Source organism: Anabrus simplex, chromosome 5, assembly GCF_040414725.1.
Source record: "Anabrus simplex isolate iqAnaSimp1 chromosome 5, ASM4041472v1, whole genome shotgun sequence".
NCBI classification, from domain to species: domain Eukaryota; kingdom Metazoa; phylum Arthropoda; class Insecta; order Orthoptera; family Tettigoniidae; genus Anabrus; species Anabrus simplex.
Window position 1 is genome coordinate 103,732,214 of NC_090269.1, and position 12,743 is coordinate 103,744,956.

At 43.6% G+C, this 12,743-nt stretch overlaps 1 protein-coding gene across 1 annotated transcript in view; it reads left to right on the top strand.

Moving 5' to 3' along the window:
• Positions 1–12,743, top strand: part of LOC136873808 (synaptic vesicle glycoprotein 2B) — a 709,878-nt gene that overhangs the window by 590,194 nt on the left and 106,941 nt on the right. The gene's annotated exons all lie outside the window — the stretch shown is intronic.

Sequence of the window (12,743 nt, forward strand, 5' to 3'; positions counted from 1 at the left end):
CAAATATTCGATATGTTACAGGAGAGAGTTTGTAACGTATGGCATGACCCTTAGATTCAGATACGGATTTAGTCCAGTTACTGTTGAGCATCCACCTACTGCCATTCCTTGATGGATGCATTCAACGATTACCACCAAAATAGGGTGTTATTGGAGGCTATCTTGTTTTGATGAGTGATGTCACAAAATATATTTGTAATGATAAAATTAAAACAGAGATAACGTTTATAGTTTTGGAGATATCAGCGTTGCAAAATAGCGTCATGTTTTGCGATGGGCGTTTCAGCGGTAATAAACGCTCAGCGCCGGACCGAAAAGAAAGACGTTTTCACGTGAAATAAGCAACATCACGGGAGCATGAATGGATTGTTCAGCCTAAAACTTGTAACTAAAAGAAGAAAAAACAATCTACCTACAATTGCATTAAATGTGAAGTGGGAAGAGAACGTATAGATATTTTTTTTTACAAGTTGCATTGCGTCGCACCGACACAGATAGGTCTCATGGCAATGATGGTACAGCCCCACCTTTTTCCTGGTGTGAAAATGGTAAACAATGGAAAATCATTTTCAGGGGTGCCGACAGTGGGTTATAATCCCCACTATCTCCCGAATGCAAGCTCATAGCTGCGCACCACTTACCGCATGGCCAACTCGCTCGGTCAACCAAAAGGAGAACAGAAAATTAAATTGAAAATCTACTTGGAGGCGAAAAATCTACAGTACAACATGCCAAGAAGGAAAACAAGAAGTAAATAATTATCACAGAACATCGCAAGCCAGAAAGAGAAACATTAAACATGCCAAGGCAGGAAGAAATTACGAATGTAATAAGTTACCCTTATGAATAAAGGAAGTTAATTTCTCAACGTGCAAGAACAGCTCAAGTGAATTTGTTCTGGCTGAATTAAGGGCATTAAATCGTGAGGAAACAAAAGGAATACAGAATAAAAATTACAAAGGAACGTGAAAAATATCTGGCCCACATGGCCAAAGCTTAGATAGATATGTAGTAAAATAGCCGAGTACTGGTTCACTGATTACTGTGTGATTGTGAGGTTAAAGTGAATGCTGAAATTCCTTTCGAAGGTACAACAAGATGAAAATGCCAGGACAAACGCAAATATACGAGAAAGAACCGAGAAGCGGTGGCAAGGAACAAAGTGGATGGGTAAGCTACATTTAAATTCAAAGATTGAACGTCTGAATTAACAAACAAGAGACGAGTTCGAAAATGGTGAACACCAAGGCTATGCTAATTTACCAATCTTAAAACCGCCCCAATGAGTGAAAAATCCGTTAGGTTACAAGGGCTCCATTAGACTAACACACAGTATAGCGTACACGTTGTCTTTTTAAGAGAAAAGTTGCAGAGAGAATGCAAGAATGCCCGGCACCATAGTAGAGATTTTCGACCCCTGTGAAACAGGAGCTATTCGAGTAAAGTATTAAAGCGAGTAAAACCCAAGGTTCTAATTTAAATAAACAAGAATTTACATGTCCGTCTCTGTGGTATAGTTGTTAGTGTGATTAGCTGCCACACCCGGAGGCCCGGGTTTGATTCCCGGCTCTGCCACGAAATTTGAAAAGTCGTGCGAGGGCTGGAACGGGGTCCACTCAGCCTCGAGAGGTCAAGTGAGTAGAGGTGGGTTAGATTCCTACCTCAGCCATCCTCGACGTGGTTTTCCGTGGTTTCTCACTTCTCCTCCAGGCAAATGCCGGGATGGTACCTAACTTAAGGCCACGGCAACTTCCTTCCCTCTTCCTTGTCTATCCCTTCCAATCTTCCCATCCCCCCGTAAATCCGCTGCTCAGCATAGCAGGTGAGGCCGCCTGGGCGAGGTACTCGTCATTCTACCCAGTTGTATCCCCGACCCAAACTCTGGCGCTCCAGGACACAGCCCTTGAGGCGGTATACGTGGGACCCCTCGTTTAGTCCGAGGGAAAAACAGACCCTGGAGGGTAAGCAGATTAAGAAAGAAAAAGGAAAGAAGAATTTACATGGTCAAGTCAAATGAATGTGCGTGTGGAACAAGCCGCGTAACGTTACTTTAACATATCTAAATAAACGGAGGTGGCTAAACTCAAAAGGAGAAAACTATTACATTTAAAAGACTTCTTTTTACATAAATGTGTCTTATGGGCAGGGGTCATCTCAAATTTTGCGTTTACGGAAATTAGTGTAATGAAAGGGTAACCCTAGGAACCGTGCAGGCTATATCTTATAGCTGGTGACCATCCTTAATTAGCAGCCGTTGATGGATGGCCGTGACGAAGAGACATATTTATGATCATTTGATTTTAGCAAAGGGAAACTTATTTTTTCGATTTGCTTTACGTCGCATCCGCACAGTCAGGTGTTATGGCGACGATGGGATAGGAACAGGCTAGGAGTGCGAAAGAAGCGGCCGTAGCCTTAATTAAGATAGATGATAATTAGAGTCCGGACTTCCATGCATTAATAGGTTAGAATGCAAAGTTACTGAAGCGAGCAGCAAGTATAGTCTACCTTCATAACGATTGTGCTATGGGGATTGTATAAACATTAAGGGTACGGCTCATCAGAACCCCTGTAATTTATGTTATCCTTGCTACATTATGAAAGAGCGGGTGGCCGACACTTTCTACCAACCAAATTAGTCTGCAATCTAACCTGTTCCTGCATAAAAATCCGGGCTTTAATGATAATACTGTTATTTCCTTTACGTCCCACTAACTACTTCTACGGTTTTCGGAGACGCCTAGGTGTCGGAATTTAGTCCCGCAGGTGTTCTTTTACGTGCCATTATATCTACCGACACGAGGCTGGGCGTATTTGAGCACCTTCAAATACTACCGTACTGAGCCAGGATCGAACCGGCTAAGTTGAGCCACTCAGCCCGGCTAATTAAGGTACATCCCACATTTTGCCTGGTGTAAATACGTGGGAAACCATGGAAAACTATCCTCAGGGCTGCCAGCAGTGGTGTTCGAATCCACTGTCTCCTCAATGCAAACCTGACAGCTATGCGAACCAAACCACGCAGCTGTTCGTTCAGTCGATTATGTTTATTTTTAGCACTATTTCATTCACTATGCAGCAAAGCATACGATATTGAAATTACAAACATATTGTGAACATCAAGGTAAGTCAAGTAAGGCAAGTGATCCTCTCACGGCGTGGGTTGTAGCTCCGCTGTCGGTGCAGACGGTAACATTCAGTGCTTGTATTGAATCAGACTGACTTCAATGGAACTTGAAGAGATGATCAATTATGACATCACAATATCGCTGCATTCTTCCCATCGGCACAGAGGCTGTCCACAGCATGACAAAAATGAGTGATGTTATGGAGAAGACTCTGGTAGTTCCTTTCTTTTTTTCCTAATAAAATACGATATTATTAGTACGTAAAGCCAGGATTTTCATGCCGTAACAGGTTAGATTGCAAACTAAATTTGGTTAACAGGAAGTGTCGGCCACCCGCTCTTCCATAATGTAGCAGGAGTAACATAAATTATAGGATTTCTGATGGGCTGTACCCCTAATTTTTATGCAAACCCCATAGCATAATCGTTGTGAAGGTAGACTATACTTGCTACTCGCTTTAGAACTTTGCATTCTAACCTATTAATGCATAAAAATCCGGGCTCTAATTATTAGTATGCATGTTTATATATAGAGGAGAGATAAAATCCCATAACTGGTACAAAATTCAGCTACTGAACCGTTCTCGTTGTGAATGACAGACAGAATACGCATTTTATATATATAAACAACCAGAATTTCATACTTCATAATATTTTGGCTTCTATTGTAAACGATTCAGAAGCAGGCAATCAAGATCCTAATACGTCGATGTGTTCATTAAGTCTCCCTGGGATGGTTGAAACAGAAGAAAGACATCGAATATATTGTACGATAAGATGATACCAGAAAAATGAAAAGCGAAGGTACAACGCCGTGTTGAGACGAGCAATGATATATGGGGCAAAACCTTAGGGATGTAACAAGGAGATGGGCGGAAAATCTGGACGTGGCAGAAACGGGAACGGTGTGATGGATAAGTGGATATACAAGGCTGCACAAAGTGAGAAATGGCGTGATTAGGAGAAGAATTAACGTGGTGAAAGTTTCTGAGAATGTCCCATAAGCTGGGCTCAGATGGCACAACCACGTTAAGAAAAGACAGTGGATTATGTGGGGAATAAGATGAAAGAACCGAATCATTCAGACAAAAAAGAGTCGAGGACGACTGAGAAAGCGATGGATGGATTTTACCTCTTCTGATCAATGTTAACGAGAAGACGGCTGGCAATTTGTACTTCCCATTAAAACAATCACCATCACCACATTTATACACTGACTGAGCAAATGTCATGGGATGAGCACTTATGCACAGGTATGTTGTCTGCGCACTACACGCCCGTATGCCAGCGGCAGTTGTATACGAGACCTTGTGAGCAGTGGCTGTGCATGTGACAGGTGTAACATGGAACGTCGTCGCGAGCTGACACCGTTCGAACGGGGTATGGTGGTCGGTGCCCGACGGATGGGAAGTGCGATTTCGGAAGTGGTGCGGGAATTCGGCTTCACACGATCAACCGTATCCAGGGTGTATCGTGAATGGTTGAATGCATCGTCCACAAGAGACGAACGACCGGCCGTCCAGCCACCCTCTATGACCGTGACGGGCGACATATGAGACGGATTGTCAATAGTGACACACGGGCGACCGTACAACAAATCACGGCTCAATTCAACACAGGACGTGCTAGACACGTCTCCCAGTGGACAATCCGTAGAAACATGGATTCTATGGGGTATGGGAGCCGGCGCCGCACACGGGTGCCACTGTTAAACCAACATCATCGGGCACAACGACGCGCATTTATCGCCAGTCACCAGGGATGGACACTGGAACAATGGCATAGCGTGATATTGTCGGAAGAATCACGATTTCATCTGCACCATGCTAATGAGAGGCACCGTGTATGGCGCAAACCACATGAAGCGATGGATCCCGCCTGCCTCGAAGGTGTGGCTCAGGGCGCTGGTGTCTCTGTTAGGGTCTGGGGTGCATTTTCCTGGGTTATTTTCTTTTTTTTGCTAGTTGCTTTACGTCGCACCGACACAGATAAGTCTTATGGCGACGATGGGACAGGGAAGGGCTAGTAGTGAGAAGGAAGCGGCCATGGCCTTAATTCAGGTACAGCCCCAGCATTTGCCTGGTGTGAAAATGGGATACCACGGAAAACCATTTTCAGGGCTGCCGACAGTAGGGTTCGAACCTACTATCTCCCGAATACTAGATACTGGCCGCACATAAGCGACTACAGCTATCGAGCTCGGTTGTTCCTGGTATGGAATGGGCCCTCTAGTTGTTCTGGAAGGGACTTTGAATGGTACGCGGTATGTTGAGCTGCTCGGAGACCATCTCCACCCATTTTTGGCCTTCCAGCGCCCTGACGGTTCTGCGGTGTTTCAAGATGATAACGCGCCGCCACATCGCTCCCACGTCGCCCGGGAATGGTTCCAGAAACATGCAGCGGAGGTTAACGAATGCCATGGCCACCCAGGCGCCCCGATATGAACCCTATCGAGCATATCTGGGATGTCCTGGAACGCAGGCTCCGTGCCATGTATCCTGCACCCACGAACAGACCAGCATTGGCGGCCGCTCTGCAAACGATTTGGTGTCAGCTGCGTCCAGAGGACTACCAGGGACTTGTCGACTCACTTCCACGGCGTCTCACTGCAGTTCGCAGGGCCAGAGGAGGCCCCACACGCTATTAGGTGACTATCCCATGACGTTTGCTAAGTCAGTGTATATACATAAGATATTCAGACATACATTTTGGTCTTATTAATTACAGTTTACAGTACATGCAATATTTACTGCTAAAAAAGTAATTTCCATACAGGCTATGAAGGCCCTTGGAGGGGTGGAATGTAAAGGCTTCCACTATTCTCAATATCGGCACTTTGTTGGGTAGAATTGTTAGCTCTACGATCAAGGAAATTAACTTAAGTCGGTATTAAATCGTGGATGATTCTAAGAACATGTTTTAATTACACATTCGTTTACACGTATCATTAAAAATATACTTATGAACGTAATAAGTAAACTTCAAAATTCTCACGATTTTTTTACAACTTCAGGTCGTGTAACTGACTGCGGACTCTGAGGCATATTTTCAGTACCTAATGAGGCTGCCGCAGTTAACATTTCATTACGATTCCGAAGAAGAGATCATCCTTTCAAGTAGCTGGTGTTCAGTAGTAGTAAGTTGTCATTTTCCCAATTCAGACAGACTCAGCCACTGATAGACTTGTGTGTTCAAGAAAAACTACTGGAAAACATAACGTTTCACAAAAACATTGCTCAACTTCCCTAAAAGTACACTGCGATTCTTCTGAAAATAACGAAAAATTGAAATAATCTCGCCAATTTTCTATTGGCGAAAATTCCACTACCTAAAAGGTGGTCTGCGCTCCAATATCCATTAAAGCTTCTGAAAAGGAGACCTCATGACGTCTTAAATCACAGTCATATATAAAACCCCCACTTTTTTGGGTGCCTAGTGGTCATGAAACTTCATAATCAGAGGTCATTTTTTTCTCTCAGGTTAGAAGGTTGGTTCGTATCCTCGCTTTAAATGTCCAGATCACCGGGCGAGTTGACCGTGCGGTTAGGAGCGCGCAGCTGTGAGCTTGCATCCGGGAGATAGTGGGTTCGAACCCCACTGCTGGCAGCCCTGAAGATGGTTTTCGGTGGTTTCCCACTTTAACACCAGGCAAATGCTAGGGCTGTACCTTAATTAAGGCCACGGCCGCTTCCTTCCCATCCCTAGACCTTTCCTGTCCCATCGTCGCCATAAGACCTATCTGTGTCGGTGCGACGTAAAGCAACTAGCAAAAACAAAAAACATGTCCTGATCCGCTTTGTCACACCCTGTGAGTGCTCTAACTCAACTTTTTTTAAATTCTAGTTAACCACACTAATATTCATGATCTCCACGGAAATTAATCTTGGCACAATTGTATTCCATCTCTCTTTGAAGCCCGCGGGACACATTCTGCCCATAAAGGACCTTTGGCTAGTCATATGGCTTGCAGAAAACAGACAGTCTGCCGTTTTGGTTGGTTTTCTTGACCGTGTTTGCTTTATCTCATATCAGACAGCTCCTCATTTGTCTGACTCTTTAACTGAATGGTCAGCGTTGAGGCCTTAGGTTCAGAGGGTCCCGGGTTCGATTCCCGGCCGAGTCGGAGACTTTAATCGCCTCTGGCCCGGGGAGTGGGTGTTCATGTTTGTCCCAACACTTTCCTCTTCATATTCACACAACACACCACACTACACTACCATCCACCACAGAAACACGCAATAGTGATTACATCCCTCCATATAGCGTTGACGTCAGGAAGGGCATCCAGCAGTAAAACAGGGCCAAATTCCCATGTGCAACACAGTTCACACCCGCAACCCCACAGATGTGAGAAAAGCGGTAGAAAAAGAAGACGACTGCTCCTCATTTGACCTTACACCATGAGGCAACTCCATTACAGCTAAAATCCTCCGATGAGACTAGGGTCGGACATGGGGTCCACCTGCTACCAAAGGGTTGGCAACTAACTTTAAAAAGTGACAAACTGTAGTATCCATCGCTGACGGAACAAGCACTTAGCACGTGCATGACGACTGTTTGTCCACTCCCCACATTGTTCCTCAGATTTTGAGGCGCATGCCTCCCTCTGTCAGCGGCTTGTTGTGACGTACTAACTTATGTACTTGCTCTCTGTGGTCCTTTACAGTTCCATTCTATTTTATTTTTTGCATTATAGCTGATATTTATTTTATCTCTTATTCTGGTATAAAAGAAAACGAAGTAAAAGGGTTAATATTCATAAAAATACTGATCGGTGTACAAGCCCTTTAAAATGTTGGCAGAACGATCTCCACATCTGCAGTCTTTACAATCTATAAGGCTAGTTACCTGCTTTAGGACTTAAATTTTTACACGACTGACACTGATATTTCCCCTTATCTTTCACTCTATCAGGAAAAGTTAAAGAATGAATGAAAACCTACAACCTGTTTGCCAGTCAGTGACCGGGTCAGGGATGGAATGAATGAATCCCCTATCCTGTGGCGAGGATAGGAATTATGCCGGCTGCCGAAGCCTGTCGCACTCCTCAGGAGCAATGATTAATAACTAGAGCCCGGATTTTCATGCATTAATAGATTAAAATGCAAATTTACTAAAGCGAGTAGCACGTATAGTCTATCTTCACAACGATTATGCTATGGGGTTTGCATAAACTTGAGGGCTGCAGCATATCAGAACCCCTATAATTTATGTTACTCTTGCTACATTATGGAAGAGCGGGTGGCCGACACTTCCTACTAACCAAATTAGTTTGCAATCTAACCTGTTACTACATAAAAATCCGGGCTTTATTAACGACTAATTAATCAATGTAATGTTGCTGCTGATCAGTTTTGTGGGCTTTCGATATTGTAGGCCCTCACGTTTATTTTTCTTCCGACTCAATGAGCATCTAATGTAAAGGAAGTTCTTCTTCCTCACGTTATGATTCCCTCTTGTCTTATTCTTCAAACGATCGTTCCTTTTAACTATATTTTCCTCATTTTGATAATCATCTTCACAATTTTCCTTGTCGATATGGACTGACGACCACGCATTCTTTCATCTAAAGACAATCACGACAAAAACCACCACCATCGCCATTTAACACGATTGAACAATATTCCCATGTAAGCGATGCTCGCCTTTAGACATTGATTAAGCAACATTAAGTAATAATTCACGAATTCTGTTATCATAGCCGGCACGGGAAAACACTACAAGATATATGGGTTATGTACAGTCCGCCTCTGTGGTGTAGTGGTTAGCGTGATTAGCTGCTCTGCCACGAAATTTGAAAAGTGGTATGAGGGCTGGAACGGGGTCCACTTAGCCTCGGGAGGTCAACTGAGTAGAGGTGGGTTCGATTCCCACCTCAGCCATCCTGGAAGTGGTTTTCCGTGGTTTCCCACTTCTCCAGGCGAATGCCGGGATGGTACCTAACATAAGGCCACGGCCGCTTCCTTCCCTCTTCCTTGCCTATCCCTTCCAATCTTCCCATCCCTCCACAAGGCCCCTTTTCAGCATAGCAGGTGAGGCCGCCTGGGCGAGGTACTGGTCATTCTCCCCAGTTGTATCCCCGACCAAGAGTCTCGCGCTCCAGGACACTGCCCTTGAGGCGGTAGAGGTGGGATCCCTCGCTGTGTCCGAGGGAAAAGCCGACCCTGGAGGGTAAACAGATGATGATGATGATGATGATGATGATGATGATGATGTACAACTTTTGTTATGTAGTATTTGTAGATAGGATCAAAAACAATGTAGATATTTGAGAATTACTTTTTTAGCCTTCCCGTAAACTACCATTTCACTCAGCGTAAATAAAATTATTTATAGCCTAAAGTGTAGTGACTTATTCCCCGACTTTGTATGCCGATTTTCATTCAGTTCTGTTCAGTGTGATACATACATACATAGAAGAAGAGAAGACAGAAAATTAAAAACCGCATATCCTTCTTACTGCCTCCGTGTCTCAGGCGGCAGAGCGCCGGCCTCTCACCTCTGAGTTCCGTGGCTCAAATCCCGGTAGGTCTATATGAGATTTGTGCTGCACAAAGCGGAGGCTGGAAAGGTTTTTCTCCGTGTACTCCGGTTTTCCCTGTCATCATTCATTCCAACAACACTCTCCAATATAATTTCATTTCATCCGTCAGTCATTAATCTTTGCCCCCAGAGGAGTGCGACAGGCTTCAGCAGCCGGCACAATTCCTATCCTCGCCACTAAATGGGGCTTCATTCATTCCATTTCCTGACCCGGTCGTAAGACTGGTAACAGGCTGTGGACTTTCATTTCCTTCTTACTGTGGGTATGACTGATACAGAGACACCATCCTGTTTTATTCTGAACAATGTGCAGACACGATTATTACTTTTATAGACAGGGCTATAGATTAAATTATTGGCATTTTAACGAACCCCACTTGAAGGGAAGTTTCCAATCCACTGGCGTATCTTAAGACTTCTCACACTCTGAAAGGACAATTTTTTTTCAACGAAGCTGCATACCACCTATGAATCAATTTTCTAGCATTACTTTTCGAGATATGATATCTCTCGTCGGTGCACAATTACATCTCATGATCTCTTGCCGTTAAGTGCATATCTGAAGGCCCGTCCTTCCCCAGAGATAAATGCTATCGTCTCTGCTATACAATATCGCTCCTATGATGTCAGCATCTATCACATCGTCCGCATTATACACTAATAACTGTCAAGCATTGTTAACAGAACGCGTCAGAAATAAATGATCACCATTGTCTATGCCTACCGAGCATTTCATAACAGATCCATTGCTGGAATTCCAACCACAATACTCAGCATTGCCATACCGGTAATTGTAGATTTTCCGTAATCTGACCAGTGTTGCCAACATAGCGGATTTTCCGCTAAATTTGGCGGAATTAGAAGACTGTCGGCGGAGGAATATATCATTTAGCGGACAGCGGATTTCTTGGCGGAATTCTAGATTTATTATAGCGGAATTTAGTATTTTTATCCATTTTACGTTTTTTCTAAATTTGTACTCCAGTCTGTCTCCGAGCTATTCCGTATTTATTGCCAGAGCTAGCAGTCACATGAGGAAAACATGTTACTTGGATTTGATGTTATGAGATCATGGTATCATAAATTTGTAATGCGTGAGGAAAGGTTATTTTTCTCTTAGTTGACGAATAACGACAGATAATGAAACTGTGAGAGTAGCTTTTATATTTATGCTATGAAGGAAGACCGTTTAATGAACTGGCCTGTTCCGTGTGTGGCCCTTGGTGTAGGGGATTCACCTAGCTTGCACCCGGCACTAAAACGCCTACAAGTTTTAGCTCGCCGGCTCGCAGGCAGGGGGTTAATCCCAGTGAAACTCACAGATCAGGTGAGTACAGACATTTACTTTTATTTTTAGTATTATTTATTATTATTGTTTATGTCCGACTCGTTGACTGAATGGTCAGCGTACTGGCCTTCGGTTCAGAGGGTCCCGGGTTCGATTCCCGACCGGGTCGGGGATTTTTAACCTTCATTGGTTGATTCCAATAGCCCGGGGGCTGGGTGTTTGTGCTGTCCCCAACATTCCTACAACTCACACACATAACACTATCCTCCACCACAATAACACGCAGTTACCTACACATGGCAGATGCCGCCCACCCTCATCGGAGGGTCTGCCTTACAAGGGCTGCACTCGGCTATAAATAGCCACACGATATTATATATAATATTATATTATTATTTATTATTATTATTGCTCATTTTTATTGCTCATCATTTGACATCGGATTTCTTGGCGGAATTTTAGCGGATTTTAATAGTGTTTAGCGGATCTTGAAAATATAAGTCGGCAACACTGAATCTGACAGGTATAGGATTCCTACTCATTTTGAGTTTATCGGGATTGATTAGGAACCAAAAGCAAGGTTTCTGGGCAAGTTCATATAAAATAACACTCCAAAATTCTAATATGGCAGGCCTAAGATATTTCTTCATATTTGTTTTTTAATACTGAGGGCTCGCAGTAGCGATCAATCGAATTCTCTGTAGTAGTGAGCAAAAGCTCCAGAATTTATCTAGAGAGAATCTGGAACTCGAGTTGTATTTATTTTGGCTATTTAGCGAATGACTAATTAGTCATAATATAAAACAAATCAAATACAAGGTGGTCGGAAAGAATGTGAGCCTTAGAGCTTTGGTTATATTGTAAGTAATTTGATAAAATTGCGTCGATATCTTGCGCTGTTGCCATTTTATCAGCTGCTGAAGTTAGCCAATCAGATCGCTTCGCGGGTGAATTCAAATGGACTTTATCAGGCGGTGTTGCTAAATATGGACGTGGCTTGGTCGGGTTTCAGCCGGTGCCACTATAGCGTGCTTGCTATGGAGCGAGCCTATCAGCAGGGAAGTCATTGTTCAAGTCCCACCCCTGGAGAAGTTTATTTCTTCTATAGGCGCTCTCAAGCCGGTCATAAGCCGCGAGCAATTTTAGCAACACCGCTTCGCAAAGCGATCTGAATGGCTAATTTCAGCAGCTATTACAATGACAACGGCACGAGATATCGACGCAACTTTTTTTAAAATTACCAATCAGTATAACCAACGCTCTAATACTCACATACTTGGTTCATATTCTTTCCGACTACCTTGTATTTGATTTGTTTTATATCATGACTAATTAGCCAAAATAAATACAACTCGAGTTCCAGATTCACTCTATATAAATTCTGGAAAATAATAGGCTTAATAGGATGGTAGTGGTTATTGTTTTAAGATGAGGTACAACTAGGCAACCATCCTCTATTAACACTAATCAGGGAGAAGAAAAACTGGAAGAAGTCCGACACTTCGAAAAATGAAGGTAGGTACCGGCCAAAGAAAGACAAGGACCACGAAGGGCGCGAAAATGAAAAACTCCCCAAGGCCTTGCAACCTAATATCGTCAGGGTCGGAAAAGAAAAAGATTTGACCAAGGGAGGTCGGATAGGATACATGAAAGTGAGCAGCCTGACACAAATAAATGGAAACAATGTCAGAACTCAGCTAAGTGCCCCGTGGTCGTTAATCTACGCTCCACAGTTGAGAGCCCCTGGGGTCCCTTTTAGTCGCCTCTTACGATAGACAGGAGATA